This window comes from Notechis scutatus, chromosome 1, assembly GCF_049901735.1.
Source record: "Notechis scutatus isolate UNSWTSFEM ecotype Mainland chromosome 1, rNotScu1.2, whole genome shotgun sequence".
NCBI classification, from domain to species: domain Eukaryota; kingdom Metazoa; phylum Chordata; class Lepidosauria; order Squamata; family Elapidae; genus Notechis; species Notechis scutatus.
This window is the reverse complement of record NC_142009.1, coordinates 71,012,340-71,025,318: the sequence shown is the minus strand read 5'-3', so window position 1 is coordinate 71,025,318 and position 12,979 is coordinate 71,012,340. Positions and strand designations below refer to the sequence as shown.

At 36.8% G+C, this 12,979-nt stretch overlaps 1 protein-coding gene across 1 annotated transcript in view; it reads left to right on the top strand.

Moving 5' to 3' along the window:
* The window catches only part of FMN2 (formin 2), a 193,930-nt gene that overhangs the window by 177,817 nt on the left and 3,134 nt on the right, over positions 1–12,979 (top strand).

Genomic DNA, 12,979 nt, shown 5'->3' with positions numbered 1-12,979 from the left:
GGAATCTTTGTCTGGTAAAACACATGCTATAATTTATATGCTCTCCGTTATGCTGCCATAGAACATGATGTACTTCTTCTTACAACAGTATTGCTAAATATCCTGGCAAGATTTTACCCTGAGATAAGACTCCAAAACAGCACTGTTTATACCTGGGACATACCAGAGCAAATTTGTCTCTTTTAAAATCTCTTTGCTATGTCTTCTCCAAGATTTTCTAAGTTTATCACACTGTGCCATACATCTTAAAATGATTATATTTATTTTAAACTTATAATTAGTGGAGGAGGAGGAGGAGGAGGAGGAGGAGGAGGAGGAGGAGGAGGAGGAGGAGGAGGAGGAGGAGGAGGAGGAGGAGGAGGAGGAGGCTGGAAATCATACCAAAACTCCAGGGGCGCATATGGTCTCCACTTTCTCCTCTTAAGCAGTGTCTGTTGACAATATTTGCTACACAGTCTAGTTTGTACTGCAAACCACCAGGTATAGAATGACCAAGTCTGTGTCTTGAATAAGGTCACATTACTGAGGCCTGTGCATTTTGCATTAGTTTATCTGATAGTGGCTTTTTTTTTTTAACTGAAGTGAGCAATACTTTTTTGGGAAGTGGGAGTCTGCAACTCCCTGAAGACTTGATCAAGTAAGTATAAAGACAGAAAAAACTCAAGTATTGTGCTAAACTACCAAAGGCTACAGTTATCTCTGTGTCCTGTACTCGTTGTTAAGACATAAAAGTCAGCCATGTTCTACCTAAGTAATTCAAAATACTCTTTAAATGGATTATTTTTTTAAGTTGAAAAGACCTAGTTCATTGCATTTAAAAATGAATACTTGGATAAAGCTTTGCTGTTTAATCTTTTTTTTTTTAGCAGAAAGACTAACCTTTTCTGTAGAAAGAAAAGGTGGAATAAGCCCTCCTACAAGCCTATTACTAAATGTTTTCTTAATTCACTATCAAAGGGAGCAGCATCCTCTTTCTATTTTTGAACAGTGGGAATAGATCAGGCAAAGAATATGAAGCATCAGTTTTGCTGCCTGAATGTATCAGCACCAACCATTCCCGGACAGCACTCTAAGTGATTTGAAGCTGTTGCTCGGTTCATTTCCTTAACAACATAAAACATAAGTAAGCGTATGATTATTTTGTTTTTATGCTAAGAATCTTGGGGTGCTTTGTCCTGACTTAGCAAAAGACATGCTGTCAAATTTACCAAATTCCGAGTTTAAAATATATTTCGAATTAGCAAAACTAAAATAAAGTTTTCAGTTGCTGTGCGTCCAAATTCAATTCCAGGTGCTCCCACCAAAACTTTTATCATTTAAGCAGAACTGAAAACCTTTGCTAATCTTTTGCAAATCACTCAAATCTCCCAGTCTATCACAATTTATCTTCTGCTGCTCCAACACAATAATTCAAAACAATAGATGTGAAAGAGATTCATGTTACTGTTGTAACTCTTAATTATTTGCTCAAGACATGCAGTCATATTATTTCAACATAAGGTGTTTGTGTATTATTTTCATTGACAGTGCTGTTTTGAACTCAGAAGAAAATAGAATCCTCAGTACAATAACATTCATTTCAATGTTTTTTATCTTCTGTTTTTCTACCATATTCTACCTTATGGTTTATAAAAGTTTATTATGGCTTATAAAACTGCAACAATGAAAATTTACTTATACCAAAGATGAAGATATAAAGGAACAATATAGCCCATATCAATTGGAAATCAGTAAAAAGTTATTTGGCAATAAAACATGGTTAACCAAAAGTTTTGATGCCAAAGATGATTAAAATAGATCTGAGCTTGATGCCTTCCAGATATTTTCAATTCCTACAATCCATTGATAGAAATGTTCTGTGGGCACCAAGTTACCCGAGGCAGATGGATCTTTTGCACCTATTTCACTTGATTTTCTAATCAATCATTATTTTTATATTTGTTCTCTGGTGGACTTTTAAGAAGCATTCCAGTTATTTGAGTACAGAGGGAATAGGGAAAAGCCTTGAAGGGCAGGAGGAAAATTGGGGCTTGAGCCCGTTGCAAGAAACTAATTTAATTAAATGCATCAGTCAGGCCCCTCCCCAGTTCAGATGAAGGTAAGTGAGGGAGAGATGGAAGGAAGCACATTCAAACTTGCAAGATTCTGTAATTGTAGCTGCTATAATAAGCTTTATTTCATGGTATCTATATGATGATGTATTCAGATTAAGGAGAATCTCAAACTCAAGTTTTTAGCAAAATATGGGCATTTTCTCATTGACATCATATCCAAATGTTGCACTTGCTGTCTGTATTTTAATTTTACTCTGGAACCTTTGACCTTTTTCTCTTTTCTAGAATTTTATTTTAAATGCAGGGGTCTTTTAAAAAACCACAATTCAGAGTGGTATGCACTGAATCTTTGAGTAACCAGATATTGCTTGCATGAACAATGGCTTACATTCCAGTCATTCATAATGCATGAGGGTATCCAAAGGTTTACTTAGCTCAACATTGACAGCAATGGAATGTGACTGCACTCTGTTCTTTTAGTAGTCATCATTATTCTTCACTTTTGGCTAAGAGAGAACAACTTATCCTTCTGACTTGATGGCAGGAATCTTAATTGCTCATTCCAAGGTTTCCTAACCCTTTTATCCTCTACCATTTCTCTTGTGTTTTAGGCAGGGTGTGAATTGAAAGGGAAAGATTTTATTCCTGAAATGAACAGCATCTCTTAGGTCTCTGGAAGAGGGGCATCAGCATTTCTGATCACATCTTTCTTTGTAGCAGAAGAAACTGCCTTTTCTCAGTACTATTAACTGTTATCTCTACTACAGTAGAAGATTTAGAAAACTGAGGTGAAGACTCTAACTAAACTGTTGGGAACGCAAGACATTTTGTGGACAGAATATTGCACCAATACAGATCATTCCTTAGGAACCCAATTAACATATTTTGCAGACTTTCCTATAAAGGTTTCTATTTGTTGTTTGTTTGTTTGTTTTAGTCACAACAGCAATCTACAATTGTTTCTGATTGAGAGTTCTGTATTTATTTTTATGCCTTATGCCACATAGATAGTGTATTATTGATCTTTTAAAAATTTCAGTGTAGGATGGCTTAACACCAATATATTAACAGTACAGAAGATGCACTCTTTAAACATTAATTAGAATCATTTTAAATACTTTCAGAAAGCATTTTGCAGACCTTTCAAGGGAATCATAAGTAATTATGACAACCATTGGGAGACAGATTACTAAATGTTGTCTCACCAGAATATTCAGACTTGTCTTGCTGAAAAATTACTGAAGGAAGATACCAAAAGAAAGCTATCCATGACTTAATGCTAATATATAATGAATGTTTAGTTAATGAAAGAGAAGTAACAGAAATGTTGTACTGGAGACAACTGACTGTAATAATAATAAAGTGTCTGAATTTAAGAAGAACTAAAATTTAACAGATACATAGCTTGGACTGGAAGTAGATTTTAATAAATACAGAATAATGCTAAGTAGGATTCCATGACAAGAAAAAACTAGTGGGGAAAAGAACTATAAGGATTAGAAATTCCTAAGAAAGGAGGCCTAAAGGTGCTTTCAAGAGGCAAGTGGACTTCCTTGTTTTTTAAAGATTTTTTGCTTCTCATCCAAGAAGCTTCTTCAGCTCTGAAGAATATCTTCAAAGAAAAACAAGAAAGTCCAGTTGCCTCTTGAAAAAGCACTTTTGGAACAACAACTATGACCTGGATGACTGAGAATCTCTATAGACACAAAAAATGAAGAACTATACTAAGTAATTCTTATGCAGAAAAATATCAAAAAAACAGAAAAGTATCAAAAGTTATGTGGTTGACCAAAGAGTTTAGTGATGATCTGAAATTTAAAAATAAGGGTGTCTTCAAGGAAGATTATACAAAAGTTGGAACTATAAATGTTAAAATTCAAAATTACCTAAACTAGATAAAGGATGCTCAGATAAGAACAAGGGCTTTTTCAGATATGTTCAGAAAGAAAAAGAATCTGTTTAGTAAAAATGTCAATTTGCTAGCCTAGCAAGTAATACGGAAAAGGATAAGTATCCCTATTCCTTTTTTCATTCAGTCTTCTCCAAAAATGGGCATGTATTCTAATAGAAAATGTGAAAGGAGAAAGTTGAACAGCCAGATAGAGACATGGTCAGGAAATATTTATTTTCAATGAGTTCAAGTCTCCAGAGTTAGATGAATTCCTTCCTAAGCACTGAAGAAATCAATAGAAATATGGCATTCAAATATGGGAAGTAGTGGTGTTACCCTATTCTATACTGGTCAAGATCCATTTCAAGTATGGTGTCCCCTTCTGATCACCAAAGCTGAAAAAAGAATGAGATCAAGGGAAGGCCAAAGGTTTATCAAGGAAGTATTGTAGAAACTACTTTAGAATAGAATAGAATAGAATAGAATAGAATAGAATAGAATAGAATAGAATAGAATAGAATAGAATAGAATAGAATAGAATAGAATTCTTTATTGGCCAAGTGTGATCGGACACACAAGGAATTTGTCTTGGTGCAAATGCTCTCAGTGTACATAAAAGAAAAGATACATTCATTAAAAGTCAAGAATCATAAAGTACAACACTTAATAGTAGTCATAGGGTACAATAAGCAATCAAATCTTACTAGGAAACAGTCAATAAAATTGTTAGGATACAAGCAACAAGGTTACAGTCATACAGTCATAAGTGGGAGGAGATGGGTGAAAGGAAGAATGGGAGGATTAATAGTAATAGTAATACAGACTTAGTAAATTGTTTGACATTGTTGAGGGAATTATTTGTTTAGCAGAGTGATGGCGTTCAGGAAAAAACTTTTCTTGTGTCTAGCTGTTCTAAACAACAAATGTCATTGAAAAGATTTGCGTGTTTATACTGAGGGAAAAAATACTGAAGAATGTTATAACACTGTTATCAGGAAAGAGAATGCCAGGATTTGTATATTGTTATAGATCGTAGGTGCCAGAATGATGGGCTAAAATTGCAAGAAAACTGATTCCAATTGACTGTTGACCGAAACACCAAAATATAGTTTGCCCATGGATTCACATGTCTAGAGAAGTAGCACACTTTCAGTTATTAAATGAGATCAATAAGGCTAAAATGTTCTTTATCAGGAATATCTTACTTTAAACGCAAAGTCACTTTTTGAGTGAGATGGACAGTCTCTAAATTCTTATATATATATATATATATATATATATATATATATATATATATATATATATATATATATATATATATATATATATATGTTTTCTGAGGTTCTCGCGGGTATTTGTATGTGGATCTTTGGTTATTGGGTTCTCTCGCGTAAGATTCAAAGTATCTGTAGCAGCTGGCGTGGTCCCACTGCCATCTTCAGGCTGGTGCTGGCTTAGTGCCAGTGCAAGCAGTGGCACTAAGCCGAAGCACCAGCCTGAAGATGGCGAGTGGGACCTCGCCAAACGCTGCCTCAGATACTTTGAATCTTACGCGAGAGAACCCGAATAACCAAAGATCCATATATATATATATATATATATATATATATATATATATATATATATATATATATATATATATATATATATAAAAATACAACTTCTGCATCAGGCAGAATGCTAGACTTGATGCCTGTAATGCCGGTAATATTTTCTTGATAAATACTAATACCAATACTATATATTATATCAATGCTAATATAATCCAATACTATGGCAACTATGAAAATAGCACTGTTTCAGATATTTAGGGTCAAAGATGATTTAATTGAGGGCCACATCAGGGCTGTGTTTGACCTCGGGGGCCAGAGTGGGCATGGGTAAGGTGGGCATGGACAGCTTCATGTCACTTGTACGGAGGGCACCTGTGGTGACCTGAGTGCTCTGTCAGTGAAAATGGGCTCCTGAGTTCTGTTTTTGGCTGCAACAGCCTCCTGCAGCCCTCTATCAGCAGAAATGGAGCTTGGGTGGGCCACATATGCCCCCCCCGGGCCCTGTTTTCAGCTGCCACAGCCTCCTGCAGCCCTCTACCAGCAGAAATGGAGCTTGGGTGGGCCACATGTGCTCCCCTGGACCCTATTTTCAGCTGCTATGGCCTCCTGCAGCCCTCTGCCAGTGAAAACGGAGCTCTGTTTTCACTGGCAGAGGACTGCAGGAGGCCATCTCTGTGGCCCTTCCGAGCTCCGTTTTTGCTGGCAGAGGCACCACAGGGCAGCCCTATGGGCCAGATCTAGCCACTCCATTGGCCAGATCCCGCCCGTGGGCCTTGAATTTGACACTCCTGGTCTAAGTCATCCCAGACATACAGTAGTATGTAAAATAGTTCCTATGAAGGCATCTAGGCCATTGTCTAGCCTAGCAGTATATTTCTATAAATTACATATTGAATTTGTAGAAAGTCTTCTGGGAACTCATTGTACAGCATCTGTTAGGATCTCAGGGAGCATAGTAATGATTCCTTTTTGGCAAGGTATATAAACAGGTAATGCTTAGTTGAGTTAGATTTTTGGCATCCCATTTCTGTCTGATCCCAGTCAGATTAGATATTTTTGTCTCCAAACATCCAGTGAAATTGTTTTAAATTTGGAATGTGTATAAACCATTTTATATCAGCCAAAAACCAGATAACTGATTTGTACTGGTTGAAACATTTGATTTATCTACAGGAGTAGTCATATGTACAGTATGTTGTGATTATCCAGATTTAGCATGGATTACTTGGGCTAGTTCTACCTCTCCCCAAATATTTGCAATTAGATTAACCAAAGCTGATAAAAGCACCAGTATCTTTATTCATGATGATAGATTTAAGGAAGAGAATGTGGAGACATTATTGAAGATCTTGTTAATCTCTTTTCTGAAACCTTATCTTCTCATTTCTGCCTTGTTAAGGTAATTGTACCAAATAAAGTGAAGACATGGCCATTATATTTTTATAATGCTTGCTCACTCAATGAAAATTATTCAGGCCTTCTTTTTCTCTATATCCACAAACTATTCTTATCTTGCACTAGAGTCTAGTTTAATTTTTTTTAAAGCTGAAAATAAAAAGTCTGAAAATAACTAATTTTTCCAAATTGTATATCCCTAAATGTAATGCAAAACACACTTAATCACATTTCACCAAGTGTATCACAGATTGAATCAAAAATATCTGAATGCTTCCCACTATTGACTTCCAAAATATCAAGCCCCTTGATGTATCTGGGACTTGCTTTGCTATAAAAGTTGCTCCCTTCTGCAGGAATAACAGTTAAGCTGGCACCTGGTGTGTCATGTTGTACTTCTAGATGAAAGCATAGATTCCTGGCCAATACGTCTCCACAGCTCATTGATCTCCCTCCGAAGAAAGGCTGGTATGTCTCCCTACAGATTACTCGGCAGGATGATTTAAAGCTTGCTGTTGAACGATTTAAAGTCTGGTATTGTGTAGCTAAGCACTGCATAGGAAGGAGCATGCCGGTAAGCTGTCACTGCTACTTCCAAAGAAGGGCATTAAATCTTGTAGCACGAGGCATGTGCTCTCAAAGTAAATTACCCACCAAAGAGAAGTCAATGAATTTGACTCAGGAACAAGACACCTGGAGACACAGGAATTCTCATTCTTGGGAGAATCAAAAGACAAAAGGTTGGAGGCTGGGAGATTCCCCCCATATACTTGGGTTTTACCTACAAAATCAGGAGTAGCTAAAGTTCTTAAGGCTGAAAACTGGGCATAGGTAATTTCTGTGAGTATTTTCTTCCTCATCAGCTATTTCCATCCCATTCTGTGCACATGCCTGTTCCTCTCAGTCTCCCTCCACAGTTTACAATTTCCATGTCATGCCCATTTCTTCATTCTGGATCCTCCTGATGCTTAGAGGTTGACATACTCCTTGAAGTCCCACCAGTAATGGTTGCTGCTAATTCAAGAGCCAAATTATCTTAGCTAAGTTGGAGATGACATCTGATCTTCCAGCACTTTGCATTAATTTAAAAGCAGCTTTCTTCCCTCTGAAAAAGATTGGAATCGGGAGGTGTGGAGTGGGGTTTAAATCATGCCAGTTTGCCAATTTAAATTTTCCCCACCCAAGTTGCTGCATTTAAACATCAAACAATTTGGTTGTGGTTAGTCGTAGTGAAGGAAATATTATTGATAAAAAATATGGTCTGCTGCAGATCTGTTGGCTCAATCTTTAAGTTACAAATGCAAATTACACCATTTGTGGATTTTACTTTAAAATCCAATCTTCAGTAGCCATGGAAAAGTGGGAATCTCCATACTATAAATCTTGGGAAATCAATATAGAATTTTTATACCTTCATCTTAAAAAGCAAATGCAAATTAAACTGGTGTTATGTTTTAAAATGCAATAGTTAGGAAGATTGTTTTCCTTTTCCAGAAAGTATTAAATGAATAAATGAATAAATGCCATGCTAGGGTCTTGGAACTAAAATAGGTTAACCCTCTGCTATCTGCCTGAAATTATTCAAGTCAGGATTTGAAAATGTTGTGAATAAAGGGTTTTGTAAGCAGCTTTAAGCATTGAAAAATATTCTTAAGTACTAGACTTTGATTCCAAATACATCTTTGTCTACCTACATACATGGGTACATGCAAATGAAATATGTGTGTAGGGATATGTCATTTCATTTTCCAATTTTTCGATTTGAGTGTATAAAAAGTCACAGTGTCTTATTTATACTCTCTCTCTCCCCCTCCCCCTCCCTCCCTCCCTCCCTCTGTGTGTGTGTGTGTGTGTGTGTTTGTGTGTGTTTAAGAAAGAATGGAAGCTATTCCTTAAAGTCCTCCTGAGAGGACTTGCTGCTCTGACACCTTCATCTCTCAAGCACACAACCATTCCAGGCTTGCCAGTCTGTTTAAATTAGTCATGTATGACTAGACTCGGGAAAAGTGTAAAGGTATCTGCTCCAAGCCTACTTGGAGCCAGTCGGAAATGAATCTGTCTCCCAGAGATATTTCTTCAGACAAAATTATTAATGCTTAGTCGCATGGGAAGTGTCTTTTTTTTTTTTTCTGGCTGGGTTGAAGGATGGGAGAATTTCCACCAGGATAAGCCCATGATCAGCTGGTGTTTGGTGGAGGAAAAAGGATAAAAGGTTGCTTCAGGGAAGTCTGGCTTCTTTTCCACCCCGACCCCCTTTTTTTCTTTTTAATCTTGCTCATCTTGCGTGCTGTTTTCAGTCTTAATCGCAACCAGCATTTTGTATACACTGACAATAAATAAGAGGGATGGAGAGGGGGGTGGGAAGAAAAGAAACCAAACAATTTCATTATGATGGAAACAAGGAACTGTTCTATTTGTCCAGGTTAATCCTCTGCTATCTGTCTGAATTTATTCAATTCAGAATTTGAGGATGTTGTGGATAAAGGGCTTTGCAATCAGCTTTAAGAGCTGTGGTGGTGCAGTGGTTAAAATGCTATATTGCAGGCTAATTTTGTCCAGGAGTTTGATTCTGAGCAGCTCATGGTTGACTCAGCCTTCCATCCTTCCATGGTCAGTAAAATTAAGGACCCAGATTGTTGAGGAAAGAGTCTGACTCTATAAACCGCTTAGAGAGGGCAGTAAAACACCATGAAGCAGTATATAAGTCTAAGTGCTAGTGCTATTTAAACATTCAAAAATATTCTTAAGTACTAGGAATAGGTTTCATATACATCTTTATCTACCTTCATACATTTGTGCACACAAAATGAAGTATGTGGGTATGTCATGTCATTTTCCCAAGTACTTCATTTGAAAGTATAAAAAGTTAAAGTGCCTTATTTATATTGACTTCATTTTCACCCCAGCTCTTGAGTAACAGAAAGTCTTGTGCATGGGGGTTTATTTTCAAGCTGGGAGGGATAGATAATTCTAAATGCCTTTCCTTGATCATGAAATGATCCGTTTTGAAAGTGAAGTTTGCCACACAAGGAAAATGTTCGTTAATATTTAACAATCTAAAATAGAACCTCAGGTTTCAGACTTTTATCAAAGCATGGGTACATATACTCCACAAAATAGGCCTTTGAGATATAATGCTACACATTCTGGTATTGATAGTTCCAGTTATTTTACAGATCAATACTGGTAGAATTCATGCTGCTCATCATTAAGTTTCTCTCATTTCTCTCATCATCCACCACGATGCCAGGATCTTTCCTGACCAAGTCACCACTAGTTCAGGCTGCATGTTAAAGTAATTTTGCTTCATCATCTTTCAGAACAGTATGTACTGGTCACTGCTTCCCTTACTTCTACACCATGTATGTCTTGCACAAACCTCTCCATGCCACTTATCATTAATTCCTGGTCTGTATTTCTTTTGATCAGTTCCACAAAATACTCTCTTAAATGTAGCCATATAAGAAATCTAGAAATATTATCCCTTTCTCAAATGCATGTGCTAAGTTCATTGGGGATAATAGAACCCAACACTCTGATTACTTTTGGTCTAGGACAGGGGTCTCCAACCTTGGCAACTTTAAGCCTGGTGGACTTCAACTCCCAGAATTCCCCAGCCAGCTGGCTGGGGAATTCTGGGAGCTGAAGTCCACCAGGCTTTAAAGTTGCCACGGTTGGAGATCCCTGGTCTAGGAAGCAGTAGCACAGTCTCCTGAATTCAATTACTTCTGTAATCCACAGTGATTCTGAAGTGGAACCTATCACTTTTTCAAGTTTCTACTTTAACATAGACCTCTCTTTGAAACACAGAACAGCTCCCTTCTCTCTGTCTAGTAGGTCTGTTTGATTTATATCTAGATATAGCTTATTTGGGAGTCCCCTTGATTCCAGCAGTTTTCTGTTATTTTTATGTTTTAATTTACAGTAATCATGTCCAACTGTTCATCTTGAAGAAGATATTAATTAATATAACATTAATATAAGGGGGAAAATATATGAGTTCTATTTGTATAGGTTTGTAGGTGTTGAAAACAATTAACTCTTTGGGCTAGCGAGCATTTCCAAGTGCACATTCATTCATTCCTTAACCCTACTTGTCCCAAATTTGACCAGAAATATTTTCATTCAGATGCCCACAGGATGATTCATTTTAAATCACCTCCTGGTTTTTATCCATGGGTCAATTTAATGCTCTCTATGTTGTTTATATTAAATATCAATGATCTGGCTTTATTTTGGATTAAGAGATGCTTTCTCTGCTTTTGCCAATTGGATTGTCCCAAAACATTTCCCTTAATGCTTAGCCAGCCCAAATCCTAACTCTTGGAATCTTGTCCTCACAACAGAACTATTCACTTGGACTAATGCCTAGCATCTCCAAGGAAGTCATCTTGGAAATTTCTGGAGTTAATTTTTTTATTTAGCATCATCCTGACAATTATTATTGCCTTCTTCTTCTGCCTACATTCCATAGTTTGTATGTCGCACATAAAAGGAAACAATATTGAAATATTGATTGCACCAATCATGAGTTTAAAAACTTCAAATTAAAGATTATTTCATATCGATATTATTGAAGTTTACCATTAGTAATAAAGTGGCCACAGTTTTTCTGAGATCATCACCAAATAGCCTATTGTTACCCTTCAAAAAAATTGGAAGGTTAAATTACATTTAGACCTTGCCTAATGTTATTTCTAAGGAACATTTCCTTCTTCCTGTGTGTGATGGATTTCTTTCCAAGGCTGTCATGTTCTATAAAAACAGAAGTATTGCCATCTTGGGAGTGCGATGTCTTTACTACAATCTTGAGCGCCCCAGACAGGACTCTATTATGCCTCTGTTCGCCTATGCAGATCAGCCTCCCTTGGCTTCAGATGAACAAACATGTTGTTGCTATGGCTAAGAGAATTCATCAACTAGGCCTCCTAAAGCTTGCATCTCCTTCAAGCTTTTATGTCCCTGGCTTTTTTCCTCAGCCATTGCTGCAGCCAATATAGATTAGGGTTTCAAAAAAACAGGAATGTGGTTGAACTACTGGGTTGTGCTGCGGTGAAAGCAAACGATCAAAATATGCACAGTTTTTTGAAGTTTTGTTTGCATCCATGCCACAGGCATCTTGTTTGGTCCTGAGAAACCATCATCTAAGTTATCTCTCACAACGCAGCTTATAATGATTATTTTCATTAATTTTATTGTTTGTGGATTTGGACTCTGTCAACATTTTAGTCTAAGGGAAAATACTCTTGCAAATGAATGCTTTTATTCAGATAGCCAATTTCACCATCGCCATCTGTTCTGAACAAAAATCAGAGAAATAACTTCTCTTGCTGCAGTTTTAGTAGTTTCTTTGTGTATGTGTTGGATTGGACTGTAGATTTTTCCATCTAAACAAGCCTCAGACAGCTTCCAGAAACGCTAGCATGTAGCCACACTGTCTCCTGAAATGCTCTGTTCTTTCCCTACAACTGCTAACAAATTGCCTGCATATCGGAAGGAATGAGCTTATAAGTCAAAATCACTGTATGAGAGGAATGGTAAGGCCTTGCCAGAGCAAAGACCCTCCCTTTCATGAAAACATTAAATCTCAGATTCTGAGAGTTTGTGATAATAAAATGTTTCACTCAAGAGTGGGAATTTACACCTCATTGGATGGCATAAAATGCTGTTGAGGCTCTTTCAAAAATCTTTTGAGTTCTTGGTTTATTTGTCACATACTGTACAAGTTCATTCTTCTAGAAATGTTCAGGTTGAAAATATAGTGGGAACAAGGAAAAAAGAACAAATAGAAAAATATGAAATAAGTAGCATAAGTGTTACATATTTATTTTACTATCTTAGAACCAAAATGATTTAAGAATTGGTACATAGCCCGGGAGTTTTTATAGAGACATAGAGACACACTCATATACATACACGTACAGTGAAAGACCTATTTGTAGTTGTGATATAACTGCAAATATCTTGGATTTAGGACCAGGAGAACACAGCTTAAAGTCCACCTTCAAGCATGGTGACAATGACTTAAGGTCACTCACCATCTGTTCCTACCCATGTGGTAGTGGTTGTAGAAGAAATTGGAGAAG